A 12,656-nucleotide genomic window follows, 5' to 3' on the forward strand; every position below is an offset into this window, starting at 1 on the left:
TGTTTAGCAACAAAATGGCAAACATAGCAAAAATTGAATTCCCGGCTCTTAATATCACCGGAGAAAATTATATGCCGTGGACGGCACATATCAAGCGACATCTCAAATCAATGGGTGTTTTGGAAACAATAACGGAGTGGAATAATTGTAGCAGTCAAGATAAGGCAAAAGCCGATGTCTTCCTCCATAAACACATTGATGAAATGTTGCAATTTGAATATTCAAATTGTGAGGATGCATACGTTTTGTGGGAAGATTTAAAAAGCAGATTTGATCATCAAAGGGAAGTTTTACTTCCCACTGCTAGAGATGAATGGAACAATCTCAGGTTCCAAGATTTTAAAAAGGTGAATGAATATACCTCTGCTTTGTTCAGAATATGCTCAACGCTCCGATTCTGCGGGCAAACTGTTACGGAGGAAGATGTGTTGGAGAAAACTTTCTCCACATTTTATGCATCAAATAAAAACTTGCAACAACAATATCGGTTGCAAAGGTTTCAAAGATATTCTGATCTAAATTCATTTCTCCTCGTAGCAGAGAAAAACAATGAGCTACTAATGAAAAATCATCAAGCTCGTCCCACTGGATCATTAGCCATTCCAGAAGCAAATGTTGTTATTAATAATGATACTAAAGACTCTGGAAGAAAATGGGGACGAAGCCGTGGCCGTGGCCACTTTGGTAAAGGTAATGGTCGCAACTATTCCTTCAAAGGAAATAAAAATTTCCGAGGTAATTCCCATGGTCGTGGACGTGGTCGCGGTCGTAGTCGTGGTTGAAATCAAAGAACCCCCAATTACCACACTCCACAAAATACCAATTCCAACCAGTATAACAAAAGGAATGAAGCTGGTAGGTTCGAAAACAATGGCATTTCTTGTTTCAGATGTGGAAGTACAAACCATTGGTCAAAGGCTTGTCGTACACCTTCACATTTATGTGAACTTTACCAAGCCTCTCTCAAAAGAAAAGAAAAGAAAAGGAGATGAACCATGTGGATAATTTTAATGATATCAACGTCGAACTGAATGTCACCGACTATACCAATGACATGGAACTCTGAAACAAATGTTGCTAAACCATAATAATTATATGCAATAATTATGTAATTTCCTTTATTATAACTATCCTTATTATGTTTCATTAGTCTTTCTTTTCAAGTAACGTTTTCAACTAATAAATAAACTTCTTATTATAAAATAATTCATAAGGCCTTCGTTATACACTTATTATTATTTTTTATATTTTCAAGATTAAAACGAATACCACTGGAGCACAAGAGCAAACAAATGATGCGGATATATGTATAGCGGATAATGGAGCCACACACACTATACTTAAATCTAAGAAATATTTTTATGAGTTGAAACCAACAAAAGGAACCGTTGATACAATATCAGGTCCTACAAAATTGATAGAAGGAGTGGGAAAAGCTAATTTAATATTACCAAATGGCACAAAGCTCTTTATAGAGAATGATTTATTTTCCCCAAAATCAACAAGAAACTTGTTGAGTTTCAAAAACATATATCATAATGGATATGATACTCAGTCAAAGACTGTTGATAATAAGAAATATTTACACATCATGAGCAAAGATCTTATATTGGAAAAACTGCCAATGCTCCACTCTGGTCTGCATTATACACACATTAATGTGCCTCAAGCATATATGGCAATAAAAGAAAGTTTTTGTGATCCTGTGACATTTAACTTATGGCATGACAGACTAGGCCATCTAGGATCTACAATGATGAAGAGAATTATTGAAAACTCACATGGACATCCATTGAAATATCAAAAGATCCCCCATTCAAATAAAATGCCTTTATGTACCTCTTGTTCACTTAGAAAACTAATTACAAGGCCTTCGTCCTTAAAAGTTGACAAGTAATCACCAATGTTTCTTGAAAGAATTCAAGGTGATATATGTGGACTAATTCATCCACCATGTGGACCGTTTAGATATTTCATGGTCTTGATAGATGCATCCCGCAGATGGTCTCATGTCTCTTTATTATCAACCCGTAATGTTGCCTTTGCAAAATTTCTTGCTCAAATTATCAAACTACGAGCACATTTCCCTGATTACACTATTAAAAGGGTGAGACTTGATAATGCTGGTGAATTTGCATCACATGCTTTTAATGATTATTGCATGTCTGTGGGAATTGTTGTCGAACACCCTGTTGCTCATGTACACACACAAAATGGCTTAGCTGAATCATTGATCAAACGTTTATAGCTAATCGCTAGACCATTAATAATGAGAACAAAACTTCCTGTGTCGATTTGGGGTCATGCAATTTTACATGCTGGATCACTGATTCGTGTGAGATCAAGTGCAAATCATAAGTACTCCCCATTACAACTTGTTTCTGGCCATGAGCCAGACATTTCCCACCTTAAAATTTTTGGGTGTGCAGTGTATGTTCCTATTGCACTACCACAACGCACAAAAATGGGGCCTCAAAGAAGGTTGGGAATATATGTTGGATATGAAACAGCCTCCATCATACGATATCTTGAACCTTTAAAAGGTGACGTATTTAAAGCACGTTTTGATGAATGTTGTTTTAACGAGGCAATGTTCCCAGCATTAAGGGGAGAAAATAAAAAACGAGAAAATGATGTCTCATGGTGTGTGCCTTCATTGTCTCATCTTGATCCAAGAACAAAACAAAGTGAGACAGAGGTTCAATAGATAATACACTTGCAAGACATTGCAAATCAATTGCCTGATGCTTTTACTGATACAAACAGAGTTACCAAATCTCATATACCAGCTGCTAATGCTCCAGCTCGAGTTCAGATCCCAAGTAAGGCAATAGATAATAAGATAGCTCATGAATTTGAAACGTGGAAGGCCAATCGGTTCAAAGGATAAGAATCTCGAAAAAGAAAAGCACTTGTAAAGGAAATTGACCACAAAGAGAATGATCTTGATAAAACAGTAAATACTTTAACCTCTCATGAGGAAGATGTTGATGATACTAACAAAGAGATATCAACCAACTATGGTCATACACATATCATATGGAACCGATATGAAATGGAAAATATTGATGAGATATTTTCTTATTCTGTAGCAAGTGACATCATGGGTGGAGATGATGATCCTGAACCAAAATCTTTCAATGATTGTCAGAATAGACATGACTGGGATAAATGGAAAGGCGCTATGCAAGCTGAATTAGATTCACTCAACAAACGAAAGGTTTTTGGGTCTATTGTTGTTACACCTAAAGCTGTAAAGCCTGTAGGGTATAAATGGGTTTTCGTACGAAAACGAAATGAGAAAAATGAGGTTACAAGATATAAAGCGAGACTTGTAGCTCAAGGTTATGGATGCAATAACCTTTAGATACTTAATCAGCTTAGCAGTTTCTAAAAAGTTAGAAATGCGTCTTATGGATGTTGTTACAACTTACTTGTATGGATCACTTGATAGTGACATCTATATGAAAGTTCCTGAAGGATTTAAACTCCCTGAAGTGTTAAGTTCAGAATCCAAAGAAATGTATTCGATCAAATTACAAAGATCTTTATATGGATTGAAACAATCTGGAAGGATGTGATACAATCGTTTGAGTAAGTATTTGACAAGTAAAGGTTACACAAATAATCTTATTTGTTCATGTGTCTTTATTAAGACAACATCAGGATATGTGATCATAGTTGTATATGTTGATGACCTAAATATAATTGGGACGCAAGAAGAAATTCATGAAGCAATTATTCTTTTAAAGAAAGAATTTGAAATGAAAGATCTTGGAAAAACCAAATATTGTCTTGGTTTACAAATTGAACATATGACCAATGGAATACTTATGCATCAAACGAATTATACCGAAAAGTTGTTAAAACGTTTCAATATGGACAAGGCAAATCCTTTAAGCACTCCAATGTTCGTTAGATCACTTAATGTCGAAAATGATCCATTTCATCCTTATGAGGACAACGAAGAAGTTCTTTGATGCGGTTTCGCGTGCCTCAAATGGCTCAAGAACAATTGACTAATCAAAGACTGATAAACGAACCGAAGGGTTCAAGAACAACGTTCTTTTCTATTAAAAAATCAACAAAAACTAAACATAAAATGTTCACCAACACCTCTATTTATACTAGACCCTAACAACCTTAGAGATAAACATAAATATAAAAGATAAAACATAAAACAAACTTTTAAAATTCAAATAAGAAGATAGCCCTGCATCATACTCCCCCTCTTCGAAAAAACTCGTCCTCGAGTTTTGCCTTCGGTTCAAAGCCACCTGGGTCGAAGGGAACATCAACCCGATTCCCATTCACTATTATCATCATGACCCGCCTAAACAACCTAACTTTACGGGTCGTCCCATCCGGTTTTTGACCAATACCACCAGGGTCAAAGGGACCACTGAACCGTTTCTCATACTTGGAACTCCATTGAAGAATGAGTAGCATGTGCATAACTAATGAACGGGATGGCCCCAAATTGAATTTTAGTTTCCATCACAGGCATTTGTTGGGCTTCAACAATCAACACTCTATTTGGGCCAACTCTTTTTGTTGTATGGGAATTAAAATCGGGATCACTTACAATTATATGATTATCTGTAATATTATGCGGCCCATCATACACTTTTAATTCAATCTCAAGTGACTCATGGATGTGATGAGTCAGCCTAGTGGACAAATCAAAATTATGAATTCCACTTTTTTTTCCACCGTTCTTATTCTCAAACCTTTTAAAATTATGCATGGAAACACAATTATCACCTGCTACATCCTTATCGCAAACAATTAAGTTGTTTTTTACCACCGACAAATTTGGTCCACTTTGAATTCCCATACTAATAGGATCTTTAGTCAAATCTCGCCCCAATGGAAATCCCGTTTCATACGGTTTGGAAAAAAAGGCAACCATGGAAGCCACTACTGTATACACATCCATAATTTCATCAAACATACCTGGAGATACCTTCGAAGATTTATGAACCTTTTTTTCCTTTTCTTCTTCCTCTCGATTGGGAACTCCATTAACAGCTTGTCGCGCCCACAAATATTCCTCTTCATCGGGTTCAATCCCGTCTACATCGAACCTCGGTTCGTCTTCTGAAAAACTTTCTTGATAGATCGGCTCGTTGAACCGAGGGTGGGGATGGTCGAAAGGATACTCCTCTTCCTCGTTAACATCGTCCCGGACGATGGTTCCCGATTCGGTTTCCTTAACGCGCATCTCCCGTTGTAACTCAAGATCTCGGACTCTTTGGCGTAGCCGTTTGATCTCTTCAAGATCTCGGACTCATTGGCGAAGCCGTTTGATCTCTTCAAGATCTCGGACTCGTTGACGAAGCCGTTTGATCTTAAGATCTCGTGGGTCTAGATAGATTCCATCGCTGCCTCGGTCGGCGACTCTGCGAGTAGGGTGTCGAACTTCACCACGAGCACGTGAACCACCAATGTTCTTGTCGATGCCTCGGACGCCGACTCTTCGAACAAGAAAACACTTGCCTTCATGTAGAGCCATTTGAAAACCAAAGCTCTGATACCACCTGATGCGGTTTCGCGTGCACTCAAATGGCTCAAGAACAATTGACTAATCAAAGACTAATAAACGAACCGAAGGGTTCAAGAACAACGTTCTTTTCTATTAAAAAAATAACAAAAACTAAACATAAAATGTTCACCAACACCTCTATTTATACTAGACCCTAACAACCTTAGAGATAAACATAAATATAAAAGATAAAACATAAAACAAACTTTTAAAATTCAAATAAGAAGATAGCCCTGCATCATTCTTGGTCCAGAAATACCATACCTCAGTGCAATTGGAGCCCTTATGTATCTTACGAATTGTACGAGACCTGACATTTCTTTTGCAGTGAACTTGTTGGCAAGATTTAGTTCAGCTCCTACTAAAAGGCACTGCAATGGGATTAAACATATTTTCCGATATCTTCGAGGTACTGTTGATTTAGGCTTGTTTTATCCCAACGATTCAAAAGAAGGGTTAGTTGGTTATGCAGATGCAAAGCAAAATCTCAAACTGGATATGTATTTATGAACGGAGGAACTGCGATTTCATAGCGTTCTCAAAAACAAACACTTGTCGCAACACCATCAAATCATGTTGAAGTTATTGCACTACATGAAGCTTCAAGAGAATGTGTATGGTTAAGATCTATGTCACAACACATTGTGACTTCTTGTGGGCTAGAGAAAGATCGAAGTCCAACTCCTATCCATGAAGATAATGTCGCTTGTGTCTCTCAAATGAAAGAAGGGTATATCAAAAGTGACAGAACAAAACATATACCACCAAGATTCTTTTTATATACTCGGGACCTTATTAAAGACAATCAGGTCGAGATGAGATATGTCCAATCCAACAACAATTCAACCGATCTTTTCACAAAAGCACTACCTACAGCAACTTTTAGGAAACATGTTCATGACATTGGCATGTGTTATGTACGGAGAATGTGATTCCTTACAAATTGTTAACTTGAGGGGGAGCTATAGACTTCACTCTATTTCCCTTAGCTAAGGTTTTTCCCACTAGGTTTTCCTTTAGCAAGGTTTTTAATGAGGCAGTACTTAAAGACCCCGAAGTTTGCAAAGTGTCATCCAAGGGGGAGTGTTATGAATATTATTAAAAAGTTTACCATGAAGATCAAGATTTACCACTAGATTTACCAAGCAAGTGGATGAGCTCTTTGTCAAACTTATGGATAGCTTTGTCTACTAAATAGTTAATCTTGTCTACCAAATAGTTAACTTTGTCTACAAAATAGTTAATCTTTTTGTAGTATAAATACTAGCTCAAGGTAGAAGAGAAAATGCACCTCGTGTATACACTTTCATAAGTTATACAATTCTCTTCTTCTTTCTCTTAGCACTAATCTTGTGTTAATTCTTGTTATATCATACCAGTTTTCTCATCCCAAAAAGTTTACCAAAATGGTAAAAGAGCATTTAACATTTTTGGTCATAAAAATAATTAATACCTTAACTTATGAAAAAAATTAATGAGTAAACTGGCAAAATGATCCCTGAGGTTTGGTTACTTTTGTTACTTTAGTATAAAACTCAAACTTTTTGAATCTGAGTCGACGTGGTTTCCATTTTGTTGTCATTTTCATCCAAAACAAAATTTGATTAGATTTTTCAGTTAACATGCAGTTTTTTTTTTTTTTTTTGTCTTTTTCCTCCCTTTTAATGAATGGCAAAATTGTCAGCTTTTTTTAATTTGTCATAATAAAACGTTAAAAGACCATTTTGCCCTTCATTAAAAGGGAACAAAAAGATAAAAAAAACTGAATGTTAACTGAAAAATCTGACTACATTTTAATTTTCGATGAAAATGACAACAAAATTGAAACCACAGGGACACAGATTCGAAAGGTTTAAGTTTTGTACTAAAGTGTTAAAAGTAACCAAACTTTATGGACCATTTTGACAATTTACTCAAAATTAATAATACTAGTGTTATTCCAACACGCGCGTTGCGCGAGGATGGATATGCTCAGATGTACTAAGATGTACGTAGTTTTGATGATTATAGCATTTTATCATCATAATCGTGGCTCGTGGCTGTCATGGCTTGCAGGTGTTCGGCCTTAGAAATATGGTCATGAAATCTAAGCTGCTAGTAAAATCCCTTTATTCCTTGAACATAAACAGAAATTTCTGTAAATGAAACAATCGAGTAAGAAGGACCCGCGTGTTGCGACAGTTTTGCAAAGTTATTAACGTGTAAAATAGAATTCGGAGACATGATACAAAAGTAGTGTTACAATACACAAAAGTTTGGTGCTGGTTATACGACAGTTGATCCAGAGTACATGTAGTTGTTCTTTACAAAAGTTCTTCTTACAATATACAAAATGGCTTGGAGAACGATTTAGTTTTCTTGAGATATACAAAAGGTCGGCGCCGACTATACTGTATTTGATCCAAAGTACATGCACTTGTTGTTTACATATTTTATCCAAATATTATCCAAGCTGCTCCTTGCAAAATAGTTTCCACCCGTAAAAAGCTAAGGTATTTTTGTTGAGTAAACACTTAGTGTAGTTCATGCATCTTAGATTGTTGTTGACCTGCATATTTTTAGCTATACCCAAAATGCATGGTTGCTACGTAGCAAATAAGCTTTCTATGAATTGATTTTTCTTTCAACCATGACTTGCATCTATGTAAAATTGTTAGTATTCTTCGGATGGTAATTGTTGTTTTGTATGTAAATTTAGCAGTTGAAGGTTACCTGGTGAATCTTGTAGCCGTCTTTTTGTTGCAATGTTCTTGGCGTCTGGTGTTGGTTGGGGTAACAGGAGGGCTTGCGGTTCAGTAGTCATGACATGAGTTCCGGTCGTTATTGAAGGGTCAGCCATTATATCAGTTACCTTGTTCACAACAACATCAGTTACCTAGCGAAACATCATTGGTTCACCGGTTTTGCAAGTGATCAGGTCTAGTAGTATCTTGGCATCGTTGTATCCGTGCTTGATTATCATGTCCTCGTAGCTAGTACTTAGCATGTCGGCCCAAAAAGTAGGGCTGCCTGAATCCATATCTCGCCCACATGCACCTGTTAATTTGTCACTGGGACCCAACCTGGCCTTAGAGTTGCAGCAGAGTAATGCGGTTGAGGCAGAGAGCGTTATAGTTTTCATAAAGAAAGCAACAACAATTGGGAATTTTCAACTACGAAAATTAAGTTGATTGTTTTTAATGAATCTTTTTGTTCTAAAACTCTATATGAGAAAACAAAATTTCTAAGCGAACTTGAATATGCGAGTAAGAAGCTTTACATATACATTCATATAAAGCTATGAAGTTAGTAATGATACATGGAAGTTGACTTTTTTATGAATATTTCAGTTCTAAAATTATATATGAGAAAACAAATTGAAAAGCTATTGCTTGACCTGTGTTTGGCATTGGTACGAAGCATTCAATTCATTCAAATCAATGTCAGACTTCCAGCTACTATCCTCCGTCACCCACTTAAAATAAAAGGGAAATTAGTTAAATCCTGACTCCGCATATCTAATAGACATAAGGATAAATAAATTTATATCAGTTAACAAAAGAGAAATAAAATCTTTCACTTCTAATTGAAAGGAGAGAGAAAAAGTATTTGTTTTTAGTGAAAATATATTGATATAGGAGTTGTTTTTTAGTGGAATGTATGTATAATTTGATGGATTGGATGTGAATGCTCTAAGCTCTGGATACTGCAGTCTCGCATTATGAAATAAGCAAATTATAACTACTAATTGGTACAGATAACTCTGCTTATTCGTTAACATAAAACTAATTGTTGATCTTTACTTGGATGTACCGACCGATTTGCAATAAAAAAATCGTTAAATTCTTCCTTTGAAGGGCCTAAAATCCCTTGGATTCGTTGATCGGAAAAGTTTGCCCATATCTTTCTTAAACACCACATGCAATTAATTTGAGCAACAAATTTCAGCAACAAAGACAATAAAAACATGATCATCATGAATAAGAAAACCATAAAAAATTGATTACCTAAGATCTCCCCAGAACGATCGCCAGTACAGCCGTGCACCAGAACCTTCACCATCGCCGTACACCAGAACCTTCAGATCTGGCAAAAGAAAGGAGTAGTCTAAAGGGAGGTTTGTCGTCGCCATAGTGTCACAGCGGAACCGTTAAGCACCACCGCCTTCTACCGTTGTTTGCTGCGTCAAATCCACCGGACCATCACCACCGGTCGGTGGCCGGACGGAGACCACCACCCGTTCGTCCACCACCTTCGCTCAGCTCTCTCTACCTGTCTAAAACTTTGTCTCTCTCTTGCTCCTCTCTGTCTTCCTAAAATCTGTGTGTTGATGCCGGAGAAGAAAATAGGATGGGGAGCGGTGGTCTGTGTGTTGTTGATACTGGAGAAGAGAATGGGATGGGAGCGGTGGAGGCTGAGGAGACGCACGTGTCTTGTGTTAAATACCTAAAAAGCCCTAACCTAAAATCACTGTTCATTCCATTGGGTTTTTAATATATAGGACAATAACTTATGAAACAAAAACTGAGTAACATAAATTAACATTAAATCAAATTTTAATTAAATTAAATGAAAATCAACATAAAATTCAGTAACTTTTATACAGTTTCCCATTGCATCATTTATCAATTAAAACGAATACATTTTGATTTTGAGTACATCCGTTGTTATTTTTTTACAAAGTAAATTCATGTGTTATATTATATTTTACAAAGTAAATTCATGTGTTATATTATATTTTTTCTATATATAACCAACTAACAACATGTGATCTTTTGCTAGGTGAAAAGGTCTTTAGAATCAAAGCTATGTTTATCATTGAGGATTAGCGATAAAACACGTTATTAGTTTGGCAGATTAGGGGATCGCAGCTCTTTGTTGACGAAAATTTATGCTTTACTTATGCTAACGTATTTATTTATCTTTCTGCTATAAGAATTTAATTATTGATGTATCAAGTAATTCAATCAAAAATTTATATTGTTATATAAACATATTTTAAATTGAAAAGTTCAGGTTGTCTTCACCTGTTGATATTACTTTTATTTTTCTTGTGAGTTAATTACTGTTTTCATCCCTGTGGTTTGTCAAAAATCACTATTTCAGTCCATTAGTTTAAAAATTGTGATTTCAGTCCTTGTGGTTTTACTGTCGTAACCATTTCAGTCCCTGTGGTTTCACTTTCGTAACCATTTCAATCCATTTATTCTGTTAGTACAGGGACTGAAATGGTTACGAGGTGGACTGAAATGGTTACGAAAGTGAAACCACAGGGACTGAAATCGCAATTTTTAAACTAATGGACTGAAATAGTGATTTTTGACAAACCACAGGGACGAAAACAGTAATTAACTCTTTTTCTTGTATTAGTAGACAACTAGTCTTAAAGACAGTGGCGAAGTTTGAAATTTCCGGCCGAGGGGTCAAAAACGTATATACCAAAAATTTCTATAAAACCGGGGGGTCAAAAACATATATACCCAAAATTTTTTATACGAAAACTACATATTCTCCACTAACGAGCGAAAAGTTTGGGGGTCCGCCGCACCTCCCGCCCCCACAAAACTATGCTGTTGGTCTTAAGCCCACTGTGTTGCGATGAGGGGCGTAAAACTGTGCTACTGGCGTTGCCCGAGGGATTAACGTTGTGAAATACTACCATTCAAAACATATGTTTGTTATGAAATCATCGCTATTGAACAAGAGACGGTAACAAATATTCTGAATAAAATCTTAATTTCATGGAGTTTGATGTTGGAGGTTTTTTTAAACGTATACAACAATATAGTCAAAATCAAAAGCATATCTTAGAGATATATAGAAGATAAAAATGGGTTTGTGAAAAACCACCAATATTTTGTATCTTTATTGCTATAGTTGCACCAAATTACTTTTTCAGATTATATGTAACATTCCAACCCATATGGTTTAATGTTTTACTATTACATAAACCATATTGAAAAGCAAAAAATAATAAGGTAAATTATAAAAGTCGTCCTTTATATATGTATTTTATTGCAAATCATGTCCTTTGTCTTCAATAATTACATTAATCATACCTAATATTTACAAATCCTAACATGTTATATCCTTTACCCCAAAACCAGTTAATTGTAGTCACATGGGGCCCACATGAGGGCATGTCTTTTAACCTATCCATCTGTTTCTCCCCATTTAAAAGCCCAAGTAACCCTAATTTGTTGACTGATATTGGTTGCCCTGTTTCACCCTTATCTGCTACAGAAAGTCTTCAAGAAATTGCCTATGCAGAGTAAATACTTGTTTCGATTGTTTCGATTCAGTTTGTGCTAGTTAGTTTCTCAGATTCTTTGCTTTGTAAATACTTGAATAGGATCAAATCCTTCGTTATTTTTTTTTGCTGGAGGATTCGAATTCGTTCGTGTTTGTGATTGATCCGTTTGAAGTGTTGATAGTACCAATCGGATGCTTTGTTTGTTTAAAGTAAGTGATGTTTAATGTTCGTGGAGACTTGTGAGTGTTGAAAACAGGTTTTGTGGTTATGATTAGCGTAGAATGGGGAAGAATTAGGGTTTTGGTGGTGAATTGGATAGGTGTTGTGTTGTTTTGAGGTGTGGTGACGAGGAAGATTGATCAGAAGCAGAGGTATGGTGGTGGTAATGGTTTTGTACTGAGTTCGTTTTGGTCACTTTCGAGTTATTTGAAGATTGTGCAGTCGGGTGCGTCAACTGTTGTGACTATGGTTGGGTCTGCGGCTTTAGCTGCGTCGACGATTGTGGAGCGTGATGAGGGTGCAGATGAGGGTGAACCAGGGTAACCAATATCAGTCAACAAATTAGGGTTATTTAGGGTTTTAAATGGGGGAAACAGATGGGTAGGTTAAAAGACATTAATGCCCTCACGTGGGCTCCACATAACTACAATTAATTGAGAAAAGTAACTGGGTTTGTGATAAAGGATATAACATGTTAGGATTTGTAAACATTAGGTATGATTAGTGTAATTATTGAAGACAAAGAACATGATTTGCAATAACATATATATATAAAGGACGAATTTTGTAATTTACTCAAAATAATATGAGAAAGTTCAACGATAAAGATCCCAAAAGTATTACAGTATGCTTAACTAAATCGATTGTTCCACCACCTAT

The 12,656-nt window shown here is 36.0% G+C and overlaps 1 long non-coding RNA gene across 3 annotated transcripts; it reads right to left on the minus strand.

Moving 5' to 3' along the window:
- Positions 1-7,694: 7,694 nt before the first annotated feature.
- LOC118484043 lies at positions 7,695-9,945 on the minus strand. Of its 3 annotated transcripts, XR_004872614.1 has the most exons (3): positions 9,532-9,934; positions 8,258-8,999; positions 7,695-7,997 (listed from the first exon to the last, which is right to left on the minus strand). It is a non-coding gene; the product is annotated as an uncharacterized LOC118484043 (long non-coding RNA). The 3 variants fall into 3 exon arrangements; XR_004872613.1 differs by lacking the exon at positions 7,695-7,997 and having other exon boundaries at positions 8,214-9,042; positions 9,532-9,945; XR_004872612.1 differs by lacking the exon at positions 7,695-7,997 and having other exon boundaries at positions 8,214-8,999; positions 9,532-9,937.
- Positions 9,946-12,656: the final 2,711 nt, after the last annotated feature.

Source organism: Helianthus annuus, chromosome 2 (genome assembly GCF_002127325.2).
Source record: "Helianthus annuus cultivar XRQ/B chromosome 2, HanXRQr2.0-SUNRISE, whole genome shotgun sequence".
Lineage (NCBI taxonomy): Eukaryota > Viridiplantae > Streptophyta > Magnoliopsida > Asterales > Asteraceae > Helianthus > Helianthus annuus.